Source organism: Triturus cristatus, chromosome 7 (assembly GCF_964204655.1).
Source record: "Triturus cristatus chromosome 7, aTriCri1.1, whole genome shotgun sequence".
In the NCBI taxonomy this organism is placed as follows: domain Eukaryota; kingdom Metazoa; phylum Chordata; class Amphibia; order Caudata; family Salamandridae; genus Triturus; species Triturus cristatus.
The window spans coordinates 937,237,402-937,257,904 of NC_140590.1; the positions used below are offsets into that span (position 1 = coordinate 937,237,402).

General features: G+C 42.0%; 1 protein-coding gene across 1 annotated transcript in view; it reads left to right on the forward strand.

The window, feature by feature from the left end:
• LOC146810881 (electrogenic sodium bicarbonate cotransporter 1-like) overlaps positions 1 to 13,779 on the forward strand; it is a 358,834-nt gene extending 345,055 nt beyond the window's left edge. The window contains exon 22 of the mRNA XM_085617923.1: positions 9,403 to 13,779. The gene's annotated coding sequence lies outside the window, so the exon portion shown is untranslated. The remainder of the gene's footprint in view (positions 1 to 9,402) is intronic.
• The last annotated feature ends 6,724 nt before the right edge of the window (positions 13,780 to 20,503 follow it).

A 20,503-nucleotide genomic window follows, 5' to 3' on the forward strand; every position in this document is an offset into this window, starting at 1 on the left:
TGGTAGCCAAACGTAAGGTGTATTCTCACATGACTGGATGAGTATGTCTAATTTTGAAAACACATTTGTAGTACTACATTATTTAATACATAGTTATTTAACAATTACATGTTTTTAATCTAGAAAGATATAACTACCAATCTGTTTTCATATTAATATGTATTAATGTGTTTTTACTTATACTTTGATGTTTTTTGGTTAACCAAATTCAGTATTGTTACTACCAATTAACTCCCAAAAGTAAATAACAGTAGCACTATCTCATTTCTGAAAGTGCACCTTTTGTTTGGCAAATATGAATGCAAACTAGCCACTGGCATCTGGCATTTCCATACCTATGTTTAACTCTAATTTGATTGCAGTCTTAAAAATTACAAAAAGTCCTTTCAGGAAAAAGTGAGGTTTATTCTACTACCATACAGTGTGTTTTTTATTTTAAATCATACAAGGTGAAAATCATAACCTTAAATGGTGGTGCTGTGCTGTAGAATAAGGTTATTACAAAGGTTATAAATAAAAATAGAAAAAATAGGAGAACAGAAATTAAAAACAATCTGATTGAAATAGCTGCATAGAATCCAGAAATAAATTAATATAACCAGAAACATCAAAGAACACACCGTCATGGCTAAATTATAATTAAAGACAACTTTGAGGAAGAAAGCAAAGAAAATTAAAAGAATAGGAAGAGCTAAGTTTATTTTTTTAAATTAGTATATTTTGAGAGTTTAGCTAAATAGGGGGTAGAGATTTCCAGGGGCGAAGAGCTCCTGAAAGAGGAAACCGTTGAGCATGTAGCTTTGCACAACAAAATTTGGGAAGCAGAACCCAAAGTACTGATGTAAGAATACAATAATAAGTAAGGGGTCAAGAGTAATAAACCCCATAGATTTCACTATTGAAGAAACAAAAGTACTACCCAGAGTGTAAGAGAGAAGAGACTGAATTAACGCAGAGTTAGCATAGAAATAAAGTAAGAGACACTCAGTTTTACTCAGAATAAGTTTTAAAATGTGCTGGGACATCCAGGCATTGGTAACACTGATACAGGCTATTGGTAGGTGTATATCAGATAGTGATGACACTTAAATAATGAATTATCATGTGTGTTATAGGGGCACCCAGTAATCCTACAGGGCTGGGCTATAAACTATCATCTGTATGACTATTAATCACTTTATCACCTGGATCTTCATCTCATAAACTAGTAATCATTCACATTCTCATTACTAAAAAATGTAATTGTAGGACAGTTCATTACTTATACCCAGAAATAATTTGATATATTTACCATATAAATATAAACGAATCCACACGTAAAGGTTAATTATTATGCATGACTTGTTCATCCAGACCCCACTAATGTGGGGTGGTCATCCTCATTAATTACCCTGTTATTGAATTTTTATCCAATTTTCAGCAAAGGGTTTCAACAACATGAGCGTCCCCTAGCATGAAGACTTCTTTTATGGTTGATGCCTTTCAGACATTCTGTTTTTTTTTTACCTGATTCTCTGCCTTTATCAGGAAGGCATGGCTGTTGTATTCTTAAAACAGTTCACAATGCATAGTTTTGTGTTGCTACGGTGTATAGCAGTTTAGGTCATTTGAAGTATGGTCAAAAGTAAAAGACTGTCCTTTGATTAACCAACCCTTATTCGAGCATCCAGAGATATGTGCATGTATCTTTTCTATGCTCTTTTCTAGAACTAAAGGCAACAGCCTTTATTAAAAGTACAAACATCATGAGTTTTCCATACATTTTGTATGTGAAAAACTGTGATTGTAGTAGAACATCTTAAAAATGTCATAATAATGGATTCAGAACAAAAGACATTTAACTATTAAGTGAGGTTCAGAATAAAGTATACACATTCTGTATACCTAAATCATAAACTGAAGAACGCTAATGCAGTTACACATTAAAATAGTTCTTGATTTCATTAATGTCGACATGCACAAGAATAATATTAATTAAATGAAAGTGCTGTAAGTGTCCTCTAGTTCATACAACTTCAAGATCTCCCCATAATGGGGCCAGTTCAAAGTGTGATGTGCAACAGATCGTGATGCCAATTTAAAGTGTCATATGTATCTGATCTAGAGTGTCGAAGATCCAGCAATCTTACGGATTTAAAACCCTCCACCTAGACGCCAATTTAAAGTGCCATGTGCAGCAGATTTAAAGTCCTGGGAGCGTCCTATGGTTCTTGCTGGGCTACTTTGGCACAATCCAATAGGGGTGCACTTTACTAGTTCCCTGGTCGGATCTTTAAATTCAGCTGGTTTTTCTCAGTCGTTTACAATGATGAAGTTGCAGCTTTACGAAATTTCAGGAAGCGTGCAGATAGATGTGTGGATTCACCTTTCAGGCAGCATTGCACAGCTTCTTCGCATGTCTGGATATTTAGTGCTCAGAGTATGGGACACAGTCAGAATCTTCTGTAGGGCAGACTATGTACACCAAAGATTCTATTCCTCTGGCTCATAGTCTGCATTGCCTATTGTCATCATGCTCATTCCTACCATACCTATAAACTTTTAGGGGTACCATTTCAAATCTTATTTTTATCAGCAGATTTTTATTTTCTTACCCAATGGTTTGGAAAAGATATCGTTGGAGTGCACCTGGGTCATAGGCCATATAGCTTGGTTGCCTAGCTGCCGCAGGTCTTCCCCCTCAGCTGGGCTATCCCAACTAGGGTATGCCAACATGCCCTTCCGCCTTGCCTGAGATATCTAACATGACCGCCATTGCATACCGAGTTGGTCCTTAGATGTGCTTTCTATGCACTATTACAATTACCAGAAGCACCCTCTACTATAAACAGTAAGGTCTTCTGCCTTGCTATATGGACTACTCCTGGGACCACATTGCCGCTACAGACCACATTAGATCACCATGACTGTTGCCGATCCACCACGATAACTGCTCGCTCAATCCACGGGAGCGACGAGGAAGTCCCCACACTCCTAAAGCCCCACTATGGGCGAGCAATGTGCAAACTGAATGCTAACCCACAGTGGAGCCCACGGAGATGTGGGGCTGTAAGGTGAAGGCAGCGGTAGGGAACCCCCAGTTCGTTGCTGGCCACAGGAACAGAATGGGACAACCTACAGAAAGAACAAGGAAGACACCATTAATTAACCTTGCCCCCCTCCCCTAGTACTAGACACATAAGAGATTTACAAGTGCTAACTTTATGTATGACACACCTCACACGGTCTCTTACCCACGGAACATCTCCTAACGTATTAAGAGGATCTGAATGACTCAGCAGGAAGGCAGGAATCACGCTTATGAACAAAGCGTCAGCACTCGGTAGGTCTCTTCGGTTGTTATAACAAACTTTCAGAGAGTAAAGCTAATATTTCACTCAGAGGTGTGGGAAGGGATTGGTGACTAGAGATGACGCCTAACGAGTGTCAACAAGGCGTGAGAGCTCTAGTATCGGACTATTCTCCCAGGGAGCCTACAAGCGCACTCGCGCCAGCACCAACTCATTTGTACGGGGAAAGTACGGGTGAAAGGAAACAATGTCTCTCGCTAAAGAGATACAAGGTAACGCACCCGTGTAGGGAGTCTCGAAAGGAATGCGAGCGCTCGGGAATTAAAGAAATGCCCTAGCACCTTAAAGCTATTAACATCATAGCCAAGGATTGATTGCCGTGAATCACGCTGCACGGGGCTGAGGGGATAAGTACAGCGTAGTAGTAACCACTAAAGAAACGCGTGGCCCGGAGAAGGCACACCGCGTCTTCTACTCAGAAATCACGTAATACTCCACAGAATACTCCAAAACCTCTCTTGTCAAAGAGGAGTGCCTCACCAGCCTTATATCAGCGACAATACCCAGGACCAAACACAGAGGAATCAATCAGGAACACCGCTTGCTACACTACCGTAGTACCAACTCTAACGATCACAGCAAACGCTCAGGCAGGAAACAAAAGGGGCGTGGGCATGGGTTCAGGAAATCAAAAGCCAAGCAGCTGATTCGTGGCTAACCGGGGCTTATATAGGAGGTAAGGTAGGAAGACTCCGCCTCCTCAAGGGACTGTGTAAAAAGTGTGTCAACACAAAGCAAGCAACCAACCCCCTAAGCCACAGTCGAAACCCCAGTAACGACTGCGCAAGGAATCTGACCTCTAACAATGACTAAGTATCCTCTCACCGCCCTTTCTTTTACTTTAGTCTCATATGTCACTTTACTCTTGTTTTTTCCAGGTTGTTGAGATTATATTTATACTTCTCTTGACTTCCTTCGTTAAATTGCTGAATCTCCAGTAAGCACCCGAGACCACTGCGCATATGCATGTCTCACTGTCCACCTATTTACCCAGCGGTATAATGGCTCTGGTGCCACTGGTTCTGTTTAAGTCTGTACCATACCTTTTTAATTATTTTATATGGTCCACTCATCGTTTATGCACTTTCTAAGTGGATATAGTTGCACTATTCTCTTTTCTGTATACAGCTGGGCTCATTTCCTAACATGGTTGCGTCTGCTTAACCTTTTAGGCCTATCACCGCATTATGCGTCCTTACTTTCACACTCCTGGCATGCGATACCCATCTTCATAATTTCTAGCCTGAAAAAAATTACTTTTATCTCATCTAAGTCTTGGTGCGAATTCACCTTGACCCCAAAACATGCCAGACTCCTGCTTGATGTCGGATTGTGAAGGTACTTTCTATTTCACTTATATTAATGTTGCTATCTTGTACTATTCATGCCTTCATGCAATTCATGGAACATACATATATGTGAAATTTGGATTGCGTTTACAATGCCTTGTTTGTATATAGACAAATAACATTGCCTGTACCCTGTTACTAAAACTATAATATACTTTGTTATTTCATACCATTAGAACTGGACTAACTGGGGGTACTGGTTGGAATAAAAAAATATTATCTGATCTGCTTACTCCCCACATTTTACCTTACTCTACCATTGTTTTGCTTTTGATATTGTGCCATTCCTTCCTTTCCTTTGGGTGGAGTCTTTTGATGCTTTTACCTACTTGAGTTGAATTTTCCTTTGGCTGTCCTGTCCTTGACATTACTGACGATACATTGGTGTCTTTAATCTTATCTTCTGTTTTCTTCACTACTGTATGTTGGTTGCAATGTCAGCCTTGAGAAAGTCAGAGGCCTGCATGCCGGGTTGGGTGAAGCACGTATTGGCTGTTTCAACACATTTCGATTCACCTCTTGGAACCTCTTTTAATTATAAAGAATAAAAATCATCCTGCACACATTTAAGATAACTGAATTCATGAACTCATTTGAACTACAAAAACAACGTATGTCACAGTCACTCAATTTTGTCCTACAACTCTCTATGAACTCTGTTTTAATAGGTAAAGGGGTTTCCCATCCATACGGAAATTGAGCACCCTGATTCTCCCCATTCACCAAGGACATGCAACCTCTGGGATATTCACCCCTTTCTATCCCACTTGTCTTCCCCTTCAGTGTCTGCACATCTTGATCCACAGATATTAGTTTTGATTGCTTTAAGAGTAGTTTTGAATTTGGTTTGCTGAGAGGTTACTTGCCCTTACGTCCAGTGCTTCCAAGTTGATTAATGAGCAGTTAGATGTCAATTAGACAGAGTGCGATTTATCACCGACCATAAAGTGTAGTTTATAGAACACCCAAGTCAATTAATTTCCTGATGCCTGCTAGGCATGATTTTGGGGTATTTTGTGGCCCCGATTGTCCAGCCACACCTGAGATACTCATAGAAGTTCACCGTCTCAGTTCTGCTCCCTTGACTGATCCATGCTCACCTTTTGTAAGTTTGCGGTTGGTTATCATGGCTTATGTCTTTACAGCATTAATTAGTAGGTTGATAGCTTCTCAGTAACTGGCCATGGAATCAAGAGTCTCCAAAGGTCTATCTGAGTCTGGTCGAGGAGTACTGTGTCATCTGTGTACTGTTACATCTTAATTCTGAGGCCCGCTATCTTTGGTGGAAACACCCTTGCCTCTTCCAGGTATTCCTTTAGATTGGCCAAGTAAACAATGGCTAATAAAGGGACAAGCGTACAGCCTTGCTTTAGACCGTTGTTGGTTCGAATTTTTACAGATGTTGACCAGCCAGTGCTCACCTTTATTTTTACCTAGGTATCCAAATATAGTGCAATGATGGCACTTGAAAGGGGAGCTCAAATACCCTATTTATTTAGTTTAAAGTTTCTTCTTGAGACTCTGTCAAAAGCTGCTGTGACATCTATAAATCATTGGTGCACATTGCGTTGATCTCCTTTTCCACTTGACCATTGCTATTTCCAGTGTGTTCACAATTCCTCAACTACAGGATGTTACAGGTGTAAAAATGATTGGTGATGTTCATATACATTTTTAATATAAGTTTACCAATCCGCTGGTGAGATGTTAGGGGCTTCTTGCTGATGTTTGACTGTCGACATGTGGTTTATCCATAGCCAGAATTTCCTTTGGTCCTTTGATTGGAGCATCTCATGGGATTCTTCTTCCCTTTTCCTGGCATATATCACTTTCCTATAGGTCGTTCTTAGCCAGCAACTCTATTTCTTGCAGATAAGTTGCCACTCTCATCCTGACATTGAGGTCTAAAGGCTTTGTTTAATTCAGATTTTAATTTAGATTTTTGCTCTTTGATTTTCGTCAGTTGTGCCATATTCCCCTACCTATCCTCAGTGTTTCCTGTATTGTTGTCCCGGTTTTTGCTGTCTCCTTCAGCCTCCTGTAGGATAGTGGCTAGAGTTTCCCATGGATCTGCAGTCTTCGTGGGGAACTCTTCTAGGAACTGCTCTAGTAAATGCCAGAGCCCAGCTCTATCTTCCATGATCCATTTTATTCTTCTGAAAGGTTCCAGGTACTCCTGTTTTCCAATGTGATTTATCTTGGGGCAGTGGGTTCCCAGAACTGTCACTTTGCAAATTTGCTGACTTGATGGAAATGGGCTATTGATGCCAATATATAGTCAAGCGTGGCCATCCTGATGTGCGAGGAATGAGTATAAACGGCTAGTGAGTTTGTCTTGAACCTGCTGTTCAATAGCTGAAGCCCCAGGTTGTTAAGGGCAATGCTAAGCTCCCTGCCAAGCTTGGCTAGTCTTTATAATTGTTTCTGCATCTGTGGGATGTTTCAGGTGTGGTTGTCAAACTCCTGCCACGTGTTGCTTGCCCCCATGTTCATTAGATTTTAAATTCGACCATTATTTGTCATATTAACTCTGGATGTGATATTTGTGGACCTCTCAGCACAGGGAGAAGAAGGGCAAGTGTCTTTTCCCTTTTGTCGTATGCTAGATGAAGATAAAGGTTCCCTATGACAAGCACAGGGATCTTGCTGTGGCTAGGCTCATTGACTTTTGTTACAATGATGATAAAGTTGCCCTTCCTTTTGCGGCTACTGCTATTGCTACTGCTAGCTCATTTATCAAGTTTTATTTTGAACTTTGGGTTCAATAGTAATGAGGTCCACTGGTACACTTCTTCCATAATTTGTAGCGCTTATTTTTTGGATGTCTGCCTCGATCAAATGGGCACCCCCACTTGCGGATCCTAGGTTTGTGCTAGTTTTTTGGGGCTCACTGTCACTCGTTTGCAGCACATGTGGGTTTCCCAACTTGCTAATATAGGTCTTTTTATGTTTTTGTCTCCATATTGTTTTGTGGGGTCTGTACTGGGATGTGCGTGCAAAAGCAAAGCACTGCGAGTCCTCATCTTGTGAAGTCTTGTATGATCATACTATGGGCTCTTGTTGCTCTTGATGTCTAGGTGATTTACTGGTTCAAGTGGTCCTGAGGCTCGTCACAAGGCTGTTTGTCTGTGTGTGATATTTAGTTTGCTAGGCTTCGTTTTGGTTGTCTAAGGAATTGACCTACTTTAGTAGTGAGTAAGAATGTAAGATAACAAGGAGTGGTGCAGTACTGTTGGTAATGTTAATGGCAAGATCAGCGGAGACATTTTGAAACAGGGCCAGGGGCACAAAGCACTATACTGTCCTGTGCCCCCACAACTCTTTACCTTTTAATTATTTGATAGTGTTGTTTTTCCAAACACCTGCTTTTTGTATTGCTCTCTCACACCTCGTGGACTGTGTGAAGACTCTTTCTCTGGTTTTAACCACCTTCACCCAACGGATTCCTTGCTCTTGCCCTCTCCTTGCCCTTTGTTTACATATCACCCGCTAATTATTTACTTCACCATACCAGATTACTTCGATGCAAACATGGATTATGCCTTCCCTACATCAGTAACAGTGACTGGAGATTCATGTGTTTGTAGTGATAAAGGTCTAACAGCATTTCATGCTACGTCTGCAAAAAATATTTTAAGCCCGCTAATGAATAATATGTTCTTCCAAAATGTTTATTTGTCCATCAAACTTACTGCTTTCTTCAAAATATCTGTGGCCTTACAATTCTGGGGTATTTAGAGTACCAAATATTTTAGGGCTGGGTGTATGAAGAATAGTAATAGCGATTACCAACTAACGATTTTTTGCAAATCGCTATTTGGTAATCGCTATCACTCATGTACAAACGGGTTATTTGGCCCCCTATTCCTAAACTAGCGATTCGTAGTGGGTCAGAATTAGACCTACCTCATGAACATTAATGAGGTAGGTTGCAATTTGTGACCCATTACGACTTGCAGCCATCCCAGGAATGGTGCCTGCTAGGGTCCGGAGACCACCATGTACGTGATTGCTTTTAAATAAAGCAATTTGTTTTAACCGCAGCCCGTTTTCCTCAAAAGAAAATGGGCTGCATTTAAAAAGAAAAAATGAAATGTCTAAGTTTCATTTTTTAAGAGTAGGCAGTGGTACCTGGTAATTTTTCTTACAGTATCTAAGAGGAAGAGTTCCCTTGGGGCCCCCTTCCCATTTGCGAATGAGTTACCACCAACTTTGTGTTAGCTCTATAGTGCGAATGCTTAGCGACCGCATTTCAGTTGGAAAACATTCATACATGCCAATGTGAATCGGTATTTGGAAGGAATGACGTAAGCACGCCCCTTCCAAATACCGATTTGCAAATCCAAATTGTAATTCAGTAACAGGTTACTGCAGTGGTGTAACACGCCCCTGCAATGCTGGGGGCCCCCAAGCTCCAGGGGGCTCCCTCAGCAAAAGTGGTAGGTGGTGGGATGGTGCCCCCTCCATGTACTTTGCAGGGGGGGGGGCCTCAAGTTTCGTTATGCCACTGGGTTATCGAATCACAATGTGGGCTTAGTACATCAGAAAGGGCATTTTTGCATTCGCAAATGACCCGATTCTTGTAATCCGGCCTTTTGTGAATGCGAACATATTTTTCATATCTAGGCCTACGTTATGCATAAATTGCGTTATGTGTTCATTTATATGGGTATTTATTTGTTTGCACTTTTTGTTCATTTCAGGGGGCTTTAAGGAGGCTGATAAAGAAATGCAGCTTCTTCGCATTGGAACCGATGTTACAGACCTGGAAGCCTTTGCAAAAGGGACAGGTCCCAAAATCTGTTTGCACCTTCAAGAACCTGCAATGGTAAACATTCCATAAGTTTGCCCTTATGGCCATGATTTGTTTTAATTTTAGACTTAAGAACAGGTGCAGGAGGATGGAACTACTGCACCCAATGACTGAGCTCACGGATGCGGACACGGGAATCAGATGGAACATCACAGGAATCAGTAGAAGTGGACAATTTGATTTTCATGAACCCTTCCTCCCCACGTGTTCAACCATAGATGTAGGAAGGAAGATGAGATATGGCAAGATTTCACCCAAAATGGAACCTTGGAAGGAATATTATTCCAAGCTGAACTCAAGGAGCCAGCGAAGGATTGACAATTCCTTTTCTTGGGTGTTGAAGGGACAAGTAGACTAGAATTTTCGGCTTACTTCAAGAGAACCTTTCATCTGGAAAACTATCACAGAACAACGAAGACTTCTCAGTCAGAGTATTGACAAAAGATATCTAGTTCTGCTGCTTTACTTTCACCTTTCAGAGAAAAAAACTGTTTTCTACTGATCAAGAAATGTGTGTGTAACATATCGTTGTATATTTGTGGAATTTTGGCCAAAGTAATACTTATACATGGTAATGACATAATTTGATTTTAAGAAACATTAATATTTATAGAGTGAAGGTCCGGAACATGATGACTTGATGACGATTGAATTAATTGTAAAGTACACTGTTATTTTAAATGATTTCTTGGCATCAGCCCTGAGATAATATTAGTTCTGCCTATTTCATACAGCTTTAGGGAAAGTGAACTTTCATAAAGCCATTTGTAATTGACACATAGCTGTAGCACTAACCTCCAAGAGAAAAAGAAATGATGGCAGATATCAGTTATGAATTGTTCAATCTAATGTTCTTTCATGATTTATGTGAGTTCCCATTCAGCTTCTTCCTCAGAAGAGGGAAATTATAGTCATATGTGTACATTATATGTCATCTAGTGCAAATTCACATACATCTCTTCTCCATGGTGGATGTCTGCACAAGGTGATTTAAGCCACCAGAGAATACATCATTCATGAAAAAAATATTTAAAAACACATTTCTGTAAAGTGTAAATAATGTGATATGGTCCTGCAGATTGTCAAAGAGCAGTATAAGTGTTTGCCCATTTCAGGGCTATAATAACAAAAGGCAGGTAACCTGAAGATCAGGGATGCTGTGCACCACTTACTCTAAAGTTCAACTCATCCTTTACATAAAAGGAACAACAGAAACTGAGTCTCTGTCAGTGAAAGGTTAGGCGAAATATGGATAGAAGGGAGAGGCAATGATACTCAGACGTCCCTCTGCTGCACTGAACTCAGTGTGCAAGAGAGAACACATCAGGAATGCATTAAACACTGTACGATATTACTTCTCTCAGTCATCCCTGTACTTGTGTGACTTTCCAGTGGAACATAACTCAAAAGACCATGTTTCTAAGTAAACCACATGAGGTTAGCTGAGTCCCAGAGAGGTAGAGGAGTCCAGTTCTTCAAGGGAAAGAAAAACTAGCTTAAAAAGCAAGTACCTACTGCAGTATTCAATATCCCTGGAAAAGGGAGGAGTTCAGATTGCGTGTTTTTATTATCAAGTCTCAGCAAACCCCATGGGCCTTGCTTCGAATGCCTCAGACTTGTTCTTAAGAATGACCTCCTGGAAGGAGACCCTGCTGCAATTTCCAAGAGATACCACAGAGAACCTGAATGGAACATGAAGACCATGGCCCAGGTGAATTTAGAAAGATTCTTGTAAAGACCCTCACCCAGACACTGTTGATCAGAGAGCTCTATATAATAGGACAGATTAACCATCCTATAGAAAAACAGCTCAAGCACTTCATAGACACATTTTATCTATCAACTGCAATGAAAATTGTTTTTTATTACATTTTTGTTTAGCTTTTATTTCATATTTATAATAAAGAATTTTGGAACAAACATTAAGCTCTAGGCTACCACACTCATAATCACTGCACTCCACAAGGTAAAGCTGTTTCCCTAATGTCACCTGCAGATCTCTAGAACCCTATCTTACAAATGGAAATTGGGCATTCCTAACCAAACACTTTAAGCAATAATCTGCCAACCGGGTCTACTTTGGCTCATTCATCTAGAGCCTGTGATAAACCTAAGCTCTAAACTGCTTCAGTTGCAAGGTTGGTGCATGTGATAATGTCACCTGCTCATTGCCCAGACGTATGAACAGGTAAATAAATACTAATAGCAAGAGTTGGGTCTTTCACAGCCCTTGGAACGGAACAGTTCAAATATCAGTCGAAGGAAAGTAAATATTGGTGTTATAAGGGAGAGACCCACCAATCAGTACATTTCTAAAGCATTTGTCTATGTGAGAAGCTGGAGCACTCGTTTATATATTTTATTCTATACATAGCTTCAAATATCCAGTAGAGATGGAAAGGTATGATTGTGATTATTACGTTTTCATTGTATATATGCCTAAAGCATAGTGCCTATGTCTAGAGATTCTTCAGAAGACCACATACAAGATCAAAGGATACATTGGACTTTATGTGTGAAGAAAGAGTAAATCGCAAGCCAATAGCAAACTAGTTTGGGGCCGCTAAATTAAACAATTTTTATGTACAAAGGTAGATAATATAAGGGCTCATTAAAACTGCACACAAAATAGATTTGTTTTGCAATTCATTAATTTGCAACAGTGTCTAATTGTGAATCACTAATAGAGATTTGCAGATCTTATGTACTATCCATTGCCAATTAGCCAATAGCCAAAGAAGGGCCAGTCAGCACTTGCAAATTACCATCAAGTGGAAGCGGGTGGCAACCAGGTGGCAACTATAAAAGGGGAACCAGAACATTTCTGTTTCTTTCACAATGGCTGTGTTCTATGCTGTGGTGAGGAGAAGGTGGACTTTGGCTGGACTGCAGAGGAGGAGAAGGATGCAGGAGAGGATTTTTAGGGTCGGAGTTACACTCTTTCACCAAACAGAGGAAGAGAAATTTTAGCAAATACAGACTCAGCAGTAGGGTCATTTTAGACCTTATACATTAGCTTGACCCTTCATGAAAAAGAAACACACATAGAAGCCAAGCCATTGCAACTCATATTCAGGTGTTGTGCTCCTTATCTTGTTGGCGTCAAGCAGCTATTAGGTTGTTGTTGCTGTGGAAGGAGTATTCTCTCAGAGTGCACTGTCCAGTGTCTTAAATAATTTTTTCAAAGTCATGTTACTAAAAATCAATACTCCTATAGTATTTTCTAATACACCTGGTGAGCTTCAGGGCACCAAGGTGGAATTTTTCTTATTGCACAATTTCTACAAGTAACTTGCTGTATTGATGAAATTAACGTAGAAATATGACCACCATCAATAACTGAATTTCTGTATCAGAACACAAAACATTATCATTCTCTAAATATTCAGGTGGAATTTAATAGTGAGTGTGTCATTACAGACTTGTTCCACCCACCCATAATTTGTATACATTCCACCACTGTTCCCTTTACAACTGGCTAGCAAAAGGACAGAATGGACATGGATGTTTGTTAGTCGTGTAATGTCTAAATAAAAGTTTATATAATTAAACAAATATTTACTTAAGTAAACTAATATAAATGTTCTAGGTGACCGTGCATATCCAAGTCAAACATTGTTAATAACCCCATACCTAAATCCACAGTCTGCAAGGGAGATTCAGTCAAACGGTTTTCATGGTAAAAAAGCTTTGGATGACTTTCTAAGGAGTTGATCAGGAGCCTTTAAATTTAGCTGGATTTATATAAAAACTTTGCTTTATAGTGTCAAATCACATTTTAGACTTGTATTGGAGGTGCAATGAGGGGATTTGAGAGAGTCTGGAGCTGAGTACATTTGCTATGAAAATGCCCATTTATATTAGAACCACTCTATAAGCCCTTGAGTTGGACTCTCATGGCTCTTGGTTGGTTACAATAATATGTCTGATTCAAATGTAAGACTGTGTTTGGGGAATGTCTGAGCTAGTTTATTTAATAAATTTTTGTGAAATGTAAGTTTTTTTATCATGAAAACTGATTGAATCCGGTTCGACGCCACAATACTCAGCATGATGGTTGTACATCCACGTGCATCTCCTCTCAGGTGTTCTAATGTTGTTGATATCCTTACTACACCATGCCGGACACAGTACTCCACTGCTATCACTGCTACAACCTCAACATATGTTTTGCTAACGTATTATTCCTCAGTATTTGAGGTTGTGTACTGCACTGGTAAAACTAAAAATGACAATAAAAAGATTTAAACAATTTTTTTTAAAAGCTGATTGAATCCCTGATGCATCTGTTGGACCCGATAAAGTGAACTATGGTGAATGTTTCTTAAGAATCGAAGATTTACAGACACCTCAAGTAAGGTAGGCTATAGTAAAAACAATAGGGACCAGTATATATTGAGCATGTTACACCCGCAGCATATATGGGAACATTGAAATATTTACATACGTTTTATTTCATGTTCTTCTAAAAGAAAATAACTTCGGATAAAATTGGTTTAACAGGATCATCTTTGACTTTGAAAAACCATTTTTGTGTGTACTCAGACAAGTGATTTCAGGTAACTTGTCTCTTATTAATTTTATACTGCTTTCATAATAGATGCTACTAGGAAATTCTGGTTACATTAAGATATTTTTCCCTCCTTAATACAATTGTCATTGTACATGCATTGATAGTTGGGGTCAAGTTTTTCTCCACATTGCTCTTTGAATTACAATAACTGAAATTTAGACTATCTTCATACCTTCTCTAACTATAGTCATTCGAAATGTAAAAAACATGGATATCCCAATTCTGAAAAACTCAAAATCATATTATATAGTGTTGAGAGCAGAGGGTAATGTAATAATACTTAGGAATTGAAACATGTACTAAATAAGCACAGCTCAATATCAACAGAAGCTTGTTTGGTCAATTTTGGTAAGTATGATTTGACTCACTATTGACAAAAGAAATTTTAAAGTGAATTCTAATATGACAGTCCTTAATTTTAATTAATACTGTTGAATTCAACATGTGACTTCTTGCAATTCTAAAATTGCTAATTCGTCCTGGCAAAAAACCTTTTGCCTGGCCTAAACCTTCCTTTTCAATACTTATAAGCCACCCCTAAGTAGGCCCTAAATGTCCATAGGGCAGGGGGCACAGTATTTAAAAAGTAAGGCTTGTGTACTTAAGTTTTACTTGTCCATGCAGTGTAAAATCTCCAGTAGTTTTTAACTGTGGCAAGGCTGGCTCTCCCATAGCGAAGCACTGGGTTACATCATAACACATTAAAACACTCTCTAATGTGTAACTTTAGTATGGTAATAGCTAGAACAATGATGCAAGGACTCAAATGAATAGTAATTTGAAAAACAATCTAATGGTCAAATTGGATTTTAAATCACTAGTTTGAAAATTCCATGTTTTCTTGCCTAAAACCTCTAATAGCCTTTTCAAAGTTAATCCCTAACTGTCACCTTGCAGCCTGCTGGCCACCTGCAATGAGGTGTGAATGGCTGCTAGGGAAAGAAACAAAAGGGCTTTGGACGGGACAAAGTATGACCTCCTCCTGAAATGATGGCCTGTGGGATGTGCCCACCAACTGCACAAGGTTCACAGGGGCATCCCCAGTCACAGGCAGTTGTAACTCATACCTAGGCCTGCCACTTCCATTGTCAAAGTGTCCAGGGTGGCACCAATCTCAGTCGAGGGAAAGCCTGTTTCTGAGCTAGTTTGCAGAGGATGTTTCACATTTCCCTATATACACCTCAAAAATGTGCCAAGAACTCAGCCCAGGGTAAGACCTTTTCTGCCTAGTTGGATTTTGATATAGCATTGTGCTGTGGGAATGTTTATGGCCAAGCCCCCAGGAAGTGTTGGAAAAGTGGGTAGGGTTGCATCTGGGAACTTTGTATCTATTGGTCAGAGAGTTTCCGCCAACACAAGCTGGTGTCGGACATAAATGTAGCATCTCTGGATACCTTCTTCAGAACCCCTCTGGATCTGTAGATGACAGGAGTTATGCACCTGCTGTTTAACCTATGGAAAGACCCCAAGGGCTGGGCCTGCTCCCCACTTGTACCCAGGATAGAAGAGTAAACTCCAATGCTGTGTTGAGGCTTCTGTTCAGCTCTAGGAACACAAAAGCTGCAAGAAACCCAAATCTCTGTTCAGCCCAGCTGACCAGTTTCAACTGGATTTACCCTGGACCCTGCTGGTGGCTTCTCAGAGATTGAGTCTTAACCATCAAGTTGTTCCATAAAAGGTCCAGGACCCTTGACTTGGCTTGCGTTAGTGTGTACTCTTTCCCTCTTCAAAATTGCCAGACTGGACACTTAAAACCTTTTTCTGCACGTTTCTCTGAAAGAATCAAAGGCTACTGGTGAGCCGCAGACGCCAAAATCGAACTGCAGTTGGACTCAACTTACTGGTTTGCCCCACTGAAAGGATCTTGACTTCCAAAAAGGTTTCTAAATTCAAACATGGAGGACTGCAGGGGGACCAACATCGATCAGCAACCCAACAAAGACAACATCTTCCTGTGCCCCAACATTGGACTTCGCCCACTCAAAGTTTTCCCACCTTTTACATCCAGACACATCAAGAGACGCAAACTTCCCACCCCCACCAAAGACCTGTGCTTCAGCCAGCCGCCATCAACTAGCCCCTCTTCAGATCCAGCTTGCAGCCTGACCCACCAACAACCTTGTTGACGAAGACTTTTCTCCAGAAAAATGACTAAGTCTGAAGGTAAACTTTCCACCTGTATGAACCTGGTCCTGTATCCGACCCATGATCCATCGTGATCGGGCTTAACCTTTGACCCGGTGTAGTGCTAGAAAAACTTTGAAAAATGAAATCTCTGGTTCCCTGCATCAGCTTTTTGTCATTTTGGTGTCTATTTGCTCATCAAAATTGACTTGAATAAATCGGAGTGAGGTTTTTATTGTGTTGTTTGGTCTACTTTTTTTAATAATTTATTTTTATTGAGTTTTCCATCAGAAAACAAACAGAGAAAACACAACAGGCAAAGCAATCCGACCAAGTAAAGACCTTATCACTACACATTATCGGCATGTTTATCTGGACAACCCTGGAGTCCAAAATAGTCCCACCAATTTCCCCAGATTTCGCGGTGTTTATTGGGCTAGCCTCACGCTGTGTAAACAGGCTCGTCCATCTTCGCATACTAGTCCAAGGCCCTATGCCAAGCTTTCATATCCGGAGCAGAGGCTGAGGTCCAATTCTGGGCAATGTCTCTTTTAGCAAGCAGACTTCCCAGGGCCCACAAGATACCTGTCAGATCTCCTCCCACCCAAATCCTCCAGCAGGCTCTGAGGCACAATTCGAGGTGAACAATCCACCAGTCTCCGCTCCACATTAGACAAAGCCCCCAGTTGCTGGGTCCAGTAACGGTGCACAACAGGGAACAGCCAGACTACATGATTGAAGTCAGCTACTGCTGCCTTGCAGTGATGACAAGCGGGGGAATGGAGCCAACCCACCTTCCAAAGCCGCAACAGGGCAAGTACATAGTGTGAAAGTTCACTTGGATTAAGCGAAGCCTGGAGGATATAGCCAGTTCCATCAGTGCCATGAGTGCCTCCCTACATTCCCCATCTTCTAGGATACCAACCCAGGATTCCCAGCGTTCACATAAGGGGGAGAGCAACTCTGGGGAATTGGCCCAATATATGTGGAAAACACTGTTTTGACCCTAAGGGCCCAAAAGCAGCCTGGCCTCCATAAGACTAAATTCAGGAACCACCCAAAGGAAAGTACAATGAGACAACAGGGCATGCCAGAGCTGCAAAAATTTGAAAAATTGGGAGCGGTGGAGCTAGAAGTAGGCCTGCAGATCTTGAAAGCATTGCATGTGCGACCCTTGCCATACTTCACCCAGGTAAGAAATACAAATAAGGTCCCACTTCTCCAAAGCCTGCCATTGAAAAAGTCATCAATACCCAACTCGCAGACCACCTAGAACTCCATCAACTCCTAGAAGGCTCTCAATCAGGCTTTCACACCAACCACAGCACAGAGACAGCACTCACTGTTGCCACCGATGACAGAAACATCATCGACAGAGGAGAAACAGATGCACTCATCCTCCTCGACTTCTCCGCAGCTTTTGATACAATCTCCAACAAGTCACTCATCAGAAAGCTTCAGCACTTGGGTATCTGTGGACCAGCCTTCAAATGATATATCCGCCTTCCTCACAGACAGAACTCAGCGAGTTAGACTTCCCCCCCACACCTCAGACCGCAAGAAACTCATCTGCAGAGTCCCTCAAGGATTGTTGCACAGCCCATCACTCTTCAACGTCTACATGACACCCCTTGCGGATATCATCAGAGCCCACGGTATTAACATATTACCCTACGACACACAGCTCATTCTCTACCTTACCAACTCCACCAGCACCACCAAAGCAAACTTTGCCAACTGCATGAGCAATGCCGCTGCTTGGATGAAAAAAAAACTGCCTCCAGTTTAACATTGACAAAACCGAGTCCTAGTCTTCGACAATAACCACTCCCCCCTGGGACACCTCTTGGTGGCCCTCCGAACTTGGCCCTCCATCTGCGGATCATGCCAAGATCCTCTGGAATATTCTGGACACCAACCTGTCCATGAGCAGACAGATAAACGCCATCTGCTCGTCATGCTTCCACATCCTGCGAATGTCATGCAAGATTTTCATGTGGATCCCACTGAACACCAGACGAACAGTCACCCAGGCTCTTATCACAAGTAGACTTGATTATGGAAATGCCCTCTACTTTGGAATCCCAGCCCGAGCGCTACGCCGACTCCAAACCACCCAGAATGTCACCGCTAGACTCACCCTGAACATCCTACGTAATAACCAAATCTCACCACACCTCAACAATCTCCACTGGCTCTAAGTCCATGAAAGATGTAAGTTCAAACTACTCACCCATGCCTACAAAGCTCTCCACAACATCAGTCCAGCTTACCTCAACCTCAATTTCTACCAACCCACCAGGCACCTTCTATCTGCGTCCCAGGCAAGAGCACATCTCCCTCGCATTAAGAAAACCAGAAGAGGAGGATGCTCCATCTCATACCTCACAGCCAAGTCCAGGAATGACCTCCCGAAACACTTCAGAACCTCTCCCTTCCTCATGGACTTACAAAGGAAACTCAAGAGATGGTTCTTTCAGACGAAACAGGCATGATCTCCTCCTCCTCCCTCAGGCCTGCCCTACTCAGCTACTTGACACCCTCATTGGTGATTAGCCACGCTCTGCAAATTCACATAACATAACAGGGGTGATGGGCTCATCTGGATCTCTCGCATCTGGTGATACCAGGGTAGGCGGCGGCAAGTCTGCTATGATTGGGAAGGAGTACTCGTGGCAGAGTCTCGGGTGTTGCGGATATAGAGTGCAATATCCCAGGCCTCTGTAACAGACCCCCTTTCAGGGTCTAGGATGCTACGGAGCACTCTGTTCGCCTGGCCGCGAGTTGCCAGCCAGTATAAATGTTTGCCTGATTTATCCCCCCAACCGTGGACCCTACTTTGGGAAGCAATCCAACACAGCCTGGCTTTTTCGAGACACAGTTGTCTCAATGACAGCCTATCCAGTATCACTTGATGCAATTCGGTTTTGTCCTTAGCAGAATGCTGTGCCAGGGAAATGTGAGCCACCAGCCCCTCCAACTGTAGTAGTCTCTACTTAGTTAGGACACGGAAACATGTGCGTGCAACACTACGCATTAAAGCATTGCTGGATGTCCAAAGTGGTCCCGGAGAGTCCTCCGAACCCACATTCAGGGTCAAAAAAAGCATTAAGTTACTGTGAAACAAATTTAACGGCAGCAGTATCTGTGAGACACCATGCATTGAGTTGACAGATAGGGCATTCCCCTTGTTCTCCACCGCCCAGCTGAACAGACACTGGGGCATGATCTGAAATCCTCCTGGGGAGGATAGACTACCCTGTGGTGTGGAGTAAATCAGTAGAAGGCATAAATACAAGGTTAATATGAGATCTGGTCGTGTGTGTGGAAGAAATGTGGGTATATGCCTGTGTGAGGGTTCCAAAAGCGCCGGACATCACAAAATTCAAGGCTGGATGCCCAGTCCGCCAGGTGGGAGGCCATGGAGTGGGATCCATCCAATGTCCTAGAGCTGTCTACGATGGATGACATGACCATATAAAAATCGTCCCCCACCACTGTGACACCTCTGGGAAGGCCTGCCAGCACAGCCCTAACTGTATCCAGTATGGGGCCAGGCATCTGGGGGGGGGGGGCATATACACTCATCAGCCCCTTGTGTAATCAACATAATAGACATTCTCATACCCATACCGGGCCAGGAAGTAGCAGCAAGTGCCTAAGAGATGCGTCTCTTGCAATAATAACATGTCCGGGGCATAGTGCTTCTCAAAACCCAGCACTGCGCTCCGCTTAATGCAATCATTTAGGTCATTAACATTGCACATCATTAGTTTAAGGGCATTGGGAGGTAAGCTGAATATAGGACCCCACAAGCCATGGCGACCGCACCACATGCACGAGTGGGACAAAGGACTATCGGGATCGCAGCCTACCTGGAATACAAAAACACATGGCCATCCGGGCCAAACCACCCCAATCAACACCCAAAACACCCTCTCCCCACACTTCCCAGAAGCATCTGTCACCGAAACAATGTAAACCACATACATTATAAAACCAACTTTGGAACAAGTCTAAGCATGTCGCTCCGCCGGAGAGTAATCATTAAAAAGGATATTTTGCTTCTGGCAATGTAAGTCAATTAAGTCTGGTAGGCAGATGTAGTGGCATGACAGAACCCATTCAGTCGCACTCCCCCACAGGAAACAGGCCCGTGTCTACAGGGGGGTTACTGACAGTGGGGCCCCAATGCAACCCCTGCGTATAGAACTGGGGCATCCGAGGTGGGATCCGCTGGCCCGCTCCTGCTGCTTACAGAACCCCCTCTGCAAGCCACGGCTTCGCAAGAGAA